Below are 12,698 nucleotides of genomic sequence, written 5' to 3'. Positions count from 1 at the left end.
TACCTTTAACAAGTATAAATTCATGCTTATAATTAGAGGAAAATGTTCATGTACAACTTTACTACATGCAAATGAAGATTTCCACTTTATAACCCTAATATGCATAAGGGAAATGAAAATATGTTTATATCAGGAATTGCCCTTGGGGCTTGTCCTACCTCTGGGACTTCAGATCCTGGATCAAAGCATGAAAACAACATCCCTACTTTATGTTTGTCCTGTATGTAAGAGTGCCTTTTACGAGTTTGTGTTTCAAAGTGTCAAGGTCACTTTTAATCTTATAAATTTGTGATTACAACTTTTATTTCTGGAAAGATTTTGATAAAACTGATAAATTGTATCTATCAAGGAGCGGAGTGCTTTAATATGCAATATGTATGTTTAATGTTAAACATCTAAGGAAATGGTTTTCTATGCCATGTTGAGGTTAGATTCAATTAACCTTACCATACACTGGCGAAGTCCAATCCGACCATAAGGAAACTTGTTGCTGAACTTGGACGCGATGTCTGTGGCTCAGTTTGGAGGATGACAGGTTTTGGATCAATCAGGTGTGTTGCATGTTTTTCATCTATTAAACTGATGTACATTCTGCCTGCGGTGTTGCAGTGGCATCGAGACTCGCAGCATCTCGACATCGTTTTATCTCCTGTAGCGAAATTATAATCACTAAATATTGTTTATTCTGATTTTTTTGAAAGCTACTGAACGTGGTTATATTTCTGTTGTACCAGTATATTGCTAGTAACAGTTTTCCTTGATCCTGTATCAGGGCTTGATATATAAAGAGATATATCAGAGTAACTACAAACTAGTAGTTTTGTATTTAATAACACGATAAGATTCTTTAAAACTGCTTTGAGTGTAAACTTAAATCAAATTATCAAAATACTCATGATCAGGGAGCTCAGGACTGCGATAGTTATATAATGTCAATAATACCTGTTTGGTTTGGAGATGCTCCTGTCAACATGAAAACTGGACTCTGGTACGAAATCTCATTCTCTGCAAGACTTGTAATCTGTGGTTATTCATGAAAGGAGATTTCTTCTTGTCTGGTCGGTCATGGACATCTGTCATTGTGTATTATGTGCGAATGGTGGTACCAAGCTCTCGTCTGTCGAAGCCATGTTTTTATTTGCCGAGAGTTTCTTCGTGTTCATCCCATGTGGCCTGTTGTGGCTGGTAGTCCGTTATTGTCATTTTGGAACTGTTATTTGTGTGCAGTTCAATCCTCACATATACATTCCGCTGGGATCACGTTTGGAGCGAGACTTCAACAAGGAAGACTTAGGTGTGGTCCAAGCTCCAATCTTCATGATATGGTCCTATTCTTCCGTCGTCAGGCTCTGCAGAAACCTACAACTATATACAGTCTAAGAGGTGTAAATTACAAGAATGGAAGCTATAATCTTCCCCGTGTGAAAGGTTACATTAGTTCAAAAGGTTATGATATTGTATACAGAAAGGGCAGCCTATAAAGGGTTGAGGTTCAATTAATTGACAATGTGCAAGCAATTTTACCAACTTTTCATTGTTTTGTTGTTGTTGTTGGATTTTTAAAGATGTTTACAATTGATATATTGATAAATTTATATATATAAATAGGCATTTAAAAAGGTTCAATATATTTTTCAATAATAATGCTAATTTTGTTTTATTAATTAACTAATTCAACTTTTACTTAAGCTTGAATATTAACATTTCTGGTAGGTGTCTGTTCAATCATTTCACTTAGGTCACCACTTATTGTTCCAGTATTTCTGATCCATCATGGGTTGTGATCCCATCAGCTGTGGTTTGTGATAGGTTATGAATTCATTATTTATTGTCTTGCTACTGGTGGTTGTACACTTTTCTCTTTGATCTGTCATGGGTGGTCTTGTGCTCTGGACCGTCCTTACGTCAGTGGTTGCATCGATCTGGTTTGTCATCTGTAATAGGGCGAGATTCGATCCTTTTTTTGTCTGCTGTCTGTTCAGCTGCAGCTTGTCTAGAATTGGGTTCAATCTTCTCTGCTGTGCTATAGTATGCTGTATGCGGCGTTTCCATAGGACGTTTGCGGTCATAGTTTTTTCCCATCACCGTGACTTATACTTTGACCTCTGACCTAAACTTTTGTTTGAAAAAGTTAGAAATCTTCACCGGTCGGGGACTATGGATTGCCTTGCAAAACCTTTCGTTATATTCTATGATCTGTCATTGGGTCCTATTTGGAGTGTCTCATCGGTGGCGACTCATTCGTCGTGGCTACATCGTCTGAGGTCTTCTGTCTATGGTGGGTCTGCATTTGATCCATTGTGGTGGTTCTTCAATGTTTTTGTAGATTACTGTAAGATGATGTGGTACCAACAGCTAATGTACTGCCATCGTGCTCTGCTATTCCCGGAATATGTAATGCATTATTCAGATAAGTGATTTCAGATATTTTTTTATGATTTGCTTACCTGAGAAAATCGGCGATACTTTACCGCCGCCACATACATATAAAATCGATACCTTCAGACTTTTTGTTATCTGGCTGCGTAGTGTTAAATTCAGCACTTTTGTCTGTAATAACAGTTATTCTGTTGTAGGAAAGAACAGTTAACAAAATCCATACCAATTGGGACTATCAAAACAATATACTTATCCTGATAATCAAATTATTTGCGCTGTCGATCTATCAAGTCGATTCGCCCCACATTCAACTCCGTTTCTGCTATTGTTCAATCTAAGCCTATCAAGTAAAATCACACACTAATGAATTTAGAGGAGTATTGGACTGCAAACAAAGCAAAATCAGAGAGGAACAGTTTGAAAAAACGCGATCAAAAGACCAACATAATTTATTAGATTGATTGTAAGATTGCTCAGTATGGTTTGGAAATAACCTTGTTTGAACTTCAATCTCACGCACTATGTTTCCGTTAATCGTACTGAAGTCCACTGGACTCTTTTGGACCGAGACCTTACCATGCAAAAAGACCTACAGGTGTGGTCCAGGCTCCATCTTGAGAGAGTGGTCCTCTTCTTCCGTCTTCAGGCTCTGCTTCAACCTACAACTACATACAGTCAAAGAGGTATCAATTACAAGAATGTAAGCTATATTTTTCTCCGTGGTTGTGGTTAGTTCAAAGGGGTATAAAAAGGCAGCGCTTAAAGGATTTAAGGGTTAATATTCATTTGTTATCCCCCACTCTCACCGAAACGAGCGATACTATTTGTGTCTGTCTGTCTGTCCGTCTGTCCGTCTGTCCGTCTGTCACGCTTCTTTTCCGTGCAATAACTACAACAAATGTCAATCGATTTTCTTCAAACACGGTTAAATGCTTTAAGGGCTCGTCCACGTTCGATGGCCACCTACAGCAGACCCCATTGGGTGGAGTTATGGCACCTTGAATAACCAAAAACGTCATTATCTACCGCGCTTCGTTACCGTGCAATAACTACAACAAATGTTATTCGATTTCCTTTAAACTTGGTCACAGGGTTAAATACCTTAAGGGCCTGGCCAAGTACGATGACTTTATTTGGCGGAGTAATGGCCTCTTGAATAGCGAAAAACGCCATTATGTGCCGTTTCTGTTCATAAACTCTAACAAATATTAACCAAATTCCTTCAAACTTGATAACAATGTTTGTGTTCCTCTGTCTTTCACCCCATCAAGGTCACTCTTTGGTTTTCGTGTGATAATTGCTGTAGATATTGTTAAGATGTTTCAACCAAGTTCCTTATGCACATCCAACTCATGCTAGGTTTGCCAACCGATGTGATTTGTGCATATTTACGGATAATGAATGAGGTATAGGGCTTTTTTCTTCTTCCAAGTTTCAAGCTATACATTATATCTCAACAGCAAGATGCTCACATGTTTAAACCTAACCGCAATAATGTTAACCTACAATATGTCCTGCAAGCGGGGGATATAAATTCCACGAATTGGCTTGTTTTCTTGACATTTCAAATAAATGAGCACTTATTAACATTAACTTAAACATGAACATTTACAATTTTCAAGTTGTTGTTTATTACGGAAAGTTATGCAGTGAATTTGAATGAGGAATCCGCCGATTCGTTGTCGCGTGTTTTGTTGCTCTCGTCTGTCATACGTGATCGTCTCAATTGTCTTTGCTTGGTGGCCCCAGTGGTGGTAGATCAATCCTGTGGCATCTTCCATAGTCTGATCGGTGGCTATTCAATCATTTCATTAAAGTTACCACTTTTCGTTCCATTATTTCCAATTAATAGTAGGTTGTAATCCCAGCAGCTGAGTTTTGCCATATTTATGGTTCGATTCTCTACTATACTGTAACTGGTGGTTGTTCCGTCTTATATTTTGATTCCATCTTCTGAGGTCTTCCGTCACTGGTGATGTTTTTACATATTGCACATAGACAAAAAAAATAAAAATTATCTGCGGGTTAGTAATAAAAATAGCGGTAAAATATATACATTCAGCTGATCTCCCTTTTGGACCAACACCTTACCAAGAAAAACCCACGGGTGTGGTCCGGTCTCCATCCTCATGTTGTGGTCGTCTTCTTCCGTCTTCAGGCACTGTAGCAACCTACAACTACATTCAGTCTAGGAGGTGTTAATCACAAGTCTTTCATTGTCAATTAGTTCGACTGCAAAAGTGCTTAGCAATGTTTGGAAGTAACCTTATTTGGACTTAGATCTGGCGCATGAACTTTCCATACTTGATATTGGGAAAAGGACAAGATATCCACAAACATTTACATATCATACATTAACACAAAAAAGTATCAAAGTGATCCGCGGGCTAGTAATGAAAATAGCGATACTTGCACTCAGCTGCTCTCCCTTTTGAACAAGACCTTACCAAGAAAAACCCACGTGTGTGGTCCGGGCTCCATCTTCAGGGTGTGGTCGTCGTCCTCCGTCTTCAAGCACTGTAGCAACCTACAACTAAAAAAAGTGAAAATTAACGTTTTCAATAAACATTTATTTTTTGAATTTCAAACTAGCATTTATTTTAACATTAACATTAACAATAATGAAGATGGGTTTTGAACACGAAAAGTTATACAGTGAATTTCAATGAGGTAAAATGGTTGTTGAAACAATAACATTTGAATTGGTGATGGGGGCAGGGATAGGACATACATACGTTTTACATATTGCACATTGACGAAAAAACCAACCACCAGCTGGTTAGTAATAACAATAGCGGTAAAATATATACCTTCAGCTGGTCTCCCTTTTGAACAAAGACCTTACCAGGAAAAACCCTCGGGTGTGGTCCGGGCTCCATCCTCAGGTTGAGGTCGTCTGCCTCCGTCTTCAGGCACTGTAGCAACCTACAACTACATTCAGTCTAGGAGGTGTTAATCACAAGAATGTAAGCTATAGTTTTCCCCGTGTGAATGGTTAGTTCAAAGGGATATTGAAATGTTGACGGCCCTTAATGGCTTAATGGCATTCGTTAATTGACAAGGGATATGACATACATTTACATATTATACATTGACAAAAATAGGAAATCAACTGATGCACTGGTGAATATATTGTATTACCTTAGTCTGAATGAAAATAGTGCAATATATAGACAATAGTTAAATATAAAGCATTGTATTGTAATAAAATTGCATTTCTTTTGTAGAAAACGGAAATGCAATGTCCAGAAGAAATCCAAACTCAACATATCCAAACTCTACCCCTCTTGACATACAAATTATAAACGCTGTTGATCTATCAAGTCGATTCGCCCAATATTTAACACTCGTCTCACAAATCTTCAGAGCAAGGAAATCCTGCATCATCAAATACAATATTATTCTTACCACATGCGGTAGTATGGTATGATCGAGTTTGCATTTGGTGCGACTTGACATGCCCACATGTTTTGAGAAGAAATATTAATAAAAGAAAAGCAAACATTTTCCTGATAAAGATCTTTGCAATTAAAAAGAACACAGTTTCAAAATCTCTCAAAAGTCCAACATTGTCGATTAGTTCGACTGCAAAAGCGCTTAGCAATGTTTGGAAGTAACCTTATTTGGACTTAGATCTGGCGCATGAACTTTCCATTCTTAATAATGGAAAAGGGATAAGATATCCACAAACATTTACATATCATACATTAACACGAAAGAGTATCAAAGTGATCCGCGGGCTAGTAATGAAAATAGCGATACTTGCACTCAGCTGCTCTCCCTATTGGACCAAGACCTTACCAAGAAAAACCCACAGGTGTGGTCCGGGCTCCATCTTCATGGTGTGGCCGTCTTCTTCCGTCTTCAGGCACTGTAGCAACCTACAACTACGTTCAGTCTAGGAGGTGTTAATCAAAAGAATGTAAGCTATAGTTTTCCCTGTGTGAGTGATTAGTTCAAAGGGGTTATAGAAAGGGCCGGCGTTAATTGGTTTGAGCTTCCGTTATTTTATATAATTATACCTTCTGTTAAAATCTCGTAATCTGACTGGTTGAGAAAGATGTGAACATTTTCAATATTACTTGCTGGTTTAATAAAGATAAAGACTGGGTAACATTCCAAAAAATATCACATGCGCCAAACGTATGCGTGCACGGTTCGTCCCAGTGGGTGGGTGTTATTCCAAAAAATATCACATGCGCCAAAGTTATACGTGCACGGTTCGTCCCTGTGAAAACTTTTCTGGAACGTTTGTCGACCTTTGAAAATGGTTTAGTGGTGAAACACCTAAACATGACACTCGGTATAATAAAATAAAAATCACATTCATGAGAGGGCGATATTGCATATTTTCACCCCTCGGAAAGCATTGTTCACCTCGGCTTCGCCTCTGTCAACAATGCTTCCTTGGGGTGAAAATATGCAATATCGCCCTCTCATGAATGTGATATTTATATAATGTTGCATTCAAGGTATTTACATTTGATTCATTTATTTATATTGGAAAAGGTCATTAATTTTACAAATTTTTCTCTTTCTTTTCTTTTAAAGTTTAAAGGTGTTAACACTTAATATATTTATTAATATATGTATATTAAAACAAAGTGAAAATAAAAGTTTTCAATAAACATTTATTTTTTGAATTTCAAATAAACTAGCATTTATTTTAACTTGAACATTAGCAATAATGAAGATGGGTTTTGAACACGAAAAAGTTATACAGTGAATTTCAATGAGGTAAAATGGGTGTTGAAACAATAACATGTGAATAGGTGATGGGGGCAGGGATAGGATATACTTACGTTTTACATATTGCACATTGACAAAAAACAACTTATCAGCGGGTTAGTAATAACAATAGCGGTAAAATATATACATTCAGCTAGTCTCCCTTTTGGACCAAGACCTTACCAAAAACAAACACGGGTGTGGTCCGGGCTCCATCCTCAGGTTGTGGTCGTCTGCCTCCGTCTTCAGGCACTGTAGCAACCTACAACTACGTTCAGTCTAGGAGGTGTTAATCACAAGAATGTAAGCTGTAGTTTCCCCGCGTGAATGATTAGTTCAAAGGTGTTTAGAAAGGGCCGGCGTTAATGGGTTTGAGCTTCCGTTATTTTGCAATGTTGCATTCAAGTTATTTACATTTGATTAATTTATCTATATTGGAAAAGGTCATTATAATTTCACATTTCTTTTTGGAAAGTTTAAAGGTGTTTACACTTGATTTATTTATATATACATAAATTGACAAAAGTTAAAATTAAATTTTCAATAAATTAGCATTTATATAATATGAACAATAATGAAGATGGGTTTTGAACACTGAAAGTTAAACAGCGAATACAAAGTAAAATGAATGAGGATACAATTACATTTGAATTGGTGATGAGGGCAGGGAAAGGACATACATACGTTTTTACATATTTCACATTGACAAAAAACAACTTGTCAGCGGGTTAGTAATACAAATTGCGATAAAATATATACATTCAGCTGTTCTCCCTTTTGGACCAACACCTTACCAAGAAAAACCCACAGGTGTGGTCCGGGCTTCATCCTCAGGTTGTGGTCGACTTCTTCCGCCTTCAGGCACTGTAGCAACCTACAACTTCATTCAGTCTAGGAGGTGTTATTCCTAAGAATGTAAGCTATAGTTTTCCCCGTGTGAATGATTAGTTCAAAGTTATTTACAGTTGATGCATTTATTTATATCGGAAAAGGTTATATGTATTACCTCAGTCACGGAAAAAACCAAATCCATTCTTTTCGTCATTATGCCGCGTAATGCCAGTTACAAAGCACTATTGGGTTTAATAATAGAAACTCTTTTGTAGAAGAAGAACGCAATGTTCAGAGGAAGAGTCTAATTCGGCTTATCCAAACACTTTACCTCTCCTGACATACAAATTATAAACCCCAACATTCAACTCTCGTCTAGCAATCTTCAGAGCAAGGAAACCCTGCATCATCTGATACAATATCATTCTTGCCAGATGCGGGTGTATGGAATGATGAAGTCTGCATTTGGTGCGACTTTACATGCCCACATGTTTTGAGAAGGAATAATAATAAAAGCAGACATTTTCCTGATAAAGATCTTTGCAATTAAAGAGAAGAACAGTTTTAAAATCTCTCAAAAGTCCAACATTGTCAATTAGTTCGACTGCAAAAGTGCTTAGCAATGTTTGGAGGTAACCTTATTTCGACTTAGATCTGGCGCATGAACCTTCCATTGCTGATAATGGGAAAAGGATAAGTTATACACAAACAGTTACATATCATACATTAACACAAAAAAAGTATCAAAGTGATCCGCGGGCTAGTAATGAAAATAGCGATACTTGCACTCAGCTGGTCTCCCTTTTGAACAAGACCTTACCAAGAAAAACCCACGTGTGGTCCGGGCTCCATCTTCAGCGTGTGATCGTCTTCCTCCGTCTTCAGGCACTGCAGCAACCTACAACTACGTTCAGTCTAGGAGGTGTTAATCTCAAGAATGTAAACTAAAGTTTTCCCCGTGTGAATGATTAGTTCAAAGGTGTATATAAAGGGCCGGCGTTAATGGGTTTGAGCTTCCGTTATTTTACAATGTTGCATTGAAGTTATTTACAATTGTTTCATTTATTTATATTGGAAAAAGTCCTATTAATTTTACAGATTTTTCTCTTTTTTTATTTCAAAGTTTAAAGTTGTTAACACTTAATATATTTATTAATATATATATATAAAAAAAAGTGAAAATTAAAATTTTCAATAAACATTTATTTTTTGAGTTTCAAATAAAGTAGCATTTATTTTAACATAAACTAAACATTAACAATTCCGTCTTTGCGTATTGCAGAGTTATCTTCTCTTTGGAGCAGGTATTGATTGTTACGTCACTTGTTTGTGAGAATAAAGTCATCAATTTTTGAGAAAACGACGTAATTTTCTCACACAAACCAATGACGTAACAATCAATACCTGCTCCCCAGAGAAGATAACTCTGCAATACGCAAAGACGGAATAATGAAGATGGGTTTTGAACACGAAAAATTAGTGAATTTTAACGAGGTAAAATGGGTGTTGAAACAATAACATGTGAATAGGTGATGGGGGCAGGGATAGGACATACATACGTTTTACATATTGTACATTGACAAAACACAACAAACTTATCAGCGGGTTAGTAATAACAATAGCGGTAAAATGTATACCTTCAGCTGGTCTCCCTTTCGGACCGAGACCTTACCAAGAAAAACCCACGGGTGTGGTCCGGGCTCCATCCTCAGGTTGTGGTCGTCTTCTTCCGTCTTCAGGCACTGTAGCAACCTACAACTACATTCAGTCTAGGAGGTGTTAATCAAAAGAATGTAAGCTGTAGTTTCCCCGTGTGAATGATTAGTTCAAAGGTGTATAGAAAGGGCCGGCGTTAATGGGTTTGAGCTTCCGTTATTTTACAATGTTGCATTCAAGTTATTTACATTCGATTCGTTTGTTTATATTGGAAAAAGTCATTAATAATTACAATTTTTTATTTATTTATTTTTGTTAAAAGTTTAAAGGTGTTTACAATTGATACATTTATATATACATAAATTGACAAAAGTTAAAATTAAATTTTCAATAAATTACCATTTATATAACATGAACAATAATGAAGATGGGTTTTGAACACGGAAATTTATACAGTGAATACAGAGTAAAATGAGTGAGGATACAATTACATTTGAATTGGTGATGGGGGCGGGGATAGGGCATACATACGTTTTTTACATGTTTCACATTGACAAAAAAACAACTTGTCAGCGTGTTAGTAATACAAATTGCGATAAAATACAAACATTCAGCTGGTCTCCCTTTTGGACCAACACCTTACCAAGAAGAACCCACGGGTGTGGTCCGGGCTCCATCCTCAGGTTGAGGTCGTCTGCCTCCGTCTTCAGGCACTGTAGCAACCTACAACTACATTCAGTCTAGGAAGTGTTAATCTCAAGAATGTAAGCTATAGTTTTCCCTGTGTGAATGGTCAATTCAAAGGGATATTGGAATGTGGTTGGCAAGGAACAGGTTAGAGCATTCGTTAATTGACAATGTTCGATTGAAGTTATTTAAATTTGATTCATTTATAAGTTCTTTATTCATTCTTCTAAAATTTTAATTAAACTTGGGTTTGAAAATCATTTCTTTTGAATTGATGATGGGAGGTAGGGATATGACATACATTTACATATTATACATTGACAAAAAAAGGAAAACAACTGATGCACTGAATATATTGTATTACCTTAGTCTGGATGAAAATAGTACTGTCAAATATAAAGCATTGTATTGTAATTAAATAGATCTTCTGTGGTAGAAAAGGGAATAAAGTCGATTCGCCCAACATTCAACCCCTGTCTCACAAATCTTCAGAGTAAGGAAACCCTGCATCATCAAATACAATCATTCTTGCCACATGTGGTAGTATGGCATGATCGAGTCTGCATTTGGTGCGACTTGACATGCCCACATGTTTTGAGAAGGAATATTAATAAAAGAAAAGCAGACATTTTCCTGATCAAGATCTTTGCAATAAAAGCGAAGAACACAGTTTGAAAGACGGGATCAAAAGACCAACATTGTCCATTAGTTTGATTGCAAGAGTGCTCAGTTAGGTTTGGAAGTAACCTTATTTGAACTTAGATCTGGCGCATTAACTTTCCATACTTGATGATGGGGCGGGGAGAGGACATACACATACATACAAACTAACTATAAAAGTTATCCGCGAGTTAGTGATCAAAAAATATCGATGACATACACTCAGCTGGGCTGTTTTAGACCAAGACCTTACCTAGAAAGACCTATTGGTGCTGTTTGGTCTCAATCTTCAGGTGGTTGTTTACTGTTTGGGCTCAATCTTCAGGTGGTTGTATACTGTTTGGGCTCAATCTTCAGGGGGTTGTATACTGTTTGGGCTCAATCTTCAGGGGTTGTATACTGTTTGGGCTCAACCTGCAGGGGGTTGTATACTGTTTGGGTCTCCGGTGACTTATCAGATGCCAATCTTCAACAGGTTCAATCTTGAACCTTACTTAAGTGATTATGTTCCATTAAAATTGTTTATAACCGGTGCATAGGTGGTTCTTCTATAATGCAAATACTTTTTGCTAGAAAATTGGAAAGAAATTAACACTTATTAACATTGACATTAACTTGAAAGAATAATATTTACATTTTTGAAGATAAGTTTTGAAGACAAAATAATAGAGTGAAGTAAAATGAGGAAACTGGGTGTTAAAACAATGACATTTAGATTGATGACGCAGGTCGGGATAGGACAGACACATACATTTACATATTACACATCGGCACACACAAAAATAGATATAACTAATGCACGGTTAAGTAAATTGTATAATGTAAAACACGTTAAAAAAGAACAAAAAATAAATAAAAGAAAACTTGTTTTCAAACAAAATGTTCAATGAAAGACCATATAGAATTTTAAAACGAACTCAATATACCATCACAGGAATTTTACATAAACAAAGAGTATTTGATTAAAGCATTTATTGGTCTTAAGATGCTAAAACTTGAAACTTTAGCAATATTTACCCTTTTGGCCCCGCCCCTCAGACCCGGGGGCGAGTCAATTTCATCAACATTAAAACTGCAATCATAAAATAATTATTCCATCCATGTGTGAATTAAACTATTTCCCTGTAATAATTAGCAAAATATTCCCAAACATACCTATAGCTATTTCCCTATCCCAACCAATTATAGTTAACTTAACCCCCTCCCTGAAGGAGGGATTGGATGCCCAGGGAGTTGGAGGGATGAACTTTACAATTGGATTTGAGAGTTGTAGGAAATTGACATACATGGGGTGATTGGATGACCTGGGGTGGGGGGATTGAGCATCACAGGTATTGTTTGAATTATTACCTGGTACCCATGAAAAATGTTTGAAATTTACAAGTAAGACTTAGATTGTTTGCCCAAGGGGGGAATGGGAAAGACAACCCCGGGGTAAAGAAATGCACGTCTTTAATAAAGCACCTTGCGAGAAATACTAAAAATACACACAAAATCAAGAACATAGCTATTTTCCGATAAAATTAAAAGACATTTAACCCTCTTCCCAACGGGGGAGGGAGGAGGGATCCTAGCTGGAAAGGGGAAGGGGGTTGCATCTCAGGAACTTGTTTGAATTATAAATATAAGAAAAATGAATGAAATTAACCAGAAGTGATGACCCCGGGGTAAAGGAATGTATTTCCTAATGAAAGCACCCGAGGTCCTAAGAAATGTAAACCCTCTCCACGAAGGGGCGTGGGGGTGGGTGGGGGTGG

The 12,698-nt window shown here is 37.0% G+C and overlaps 1 long non-coding RNA gene across 12 annotated transcripts in view; it reads right to left on the bottom strand.

Annotated features, from left to right (window-relative positions):
- Window positions 1-424: 424 nt before the first annotated feature.
- Window positions 425-12,698, bottom strand: part of LOC110465832 — a 15,343-nt gene continuing 3,069 nt past the window's right edge. Inside the window, exons 2-11 of one of the 12 annotated variants that reach the window (XR_002464666.1) lie at window positions 10,238-11,510; window positions 9,611-9,696; window positions 7,291-7,375; window positions 5,225-6,266; window positions 4,827-4,912; window positions 4,471-4,556; window positions 2,956-3,044; window positions 1,703-2,719; window positions 943-1,365; window positions 425-649 (exon numbers count right to left, since the gene is read on the bottom strand). This is a non-coding gene — a long non-coding RNA (uncharacterized LOC110465832). Of the gene's footprint in view, window positions 650-942; window positions 1,366-1,702; window positions 3,045-4,470; window positions 4,557-4,826; window positions 4,913-5,189; window positions 6,267-7,290; window positions 7,376-9,610; window positions 9,697-10,237; window positions 11,511-12,698 lie in introns of all 12 variants that reach the window. The other 11 variants (XR_002464663.1, XR_002464667.1, XR_002464668.1 and 8 more) reach the window with 11 other exon arrangements.

The sequence above is a fragment of the Mizuhopecten yessoensis genome, unplaced genomic scaffold, assembly GCF_002113885.1.
Source record: "Mizuhopecten yessoensis strain PY_sf001 unplaced genomic scaffold, ASM211388v2 scaffold11101, whole genome shotgun sequence".
Taxonomy (NCBI): domain Eukaryota; kingdom Metazoa; phylum Mollusca; class Bivalvia; order Pectinida; family Pectinidae; genus Mizuhopecten; species Mizuhopecten yessoensis.
Note: the sequence above shows the minus strand (reverse complement) of the source record. Positions and strands in the feature narration are given on the sequence as shown.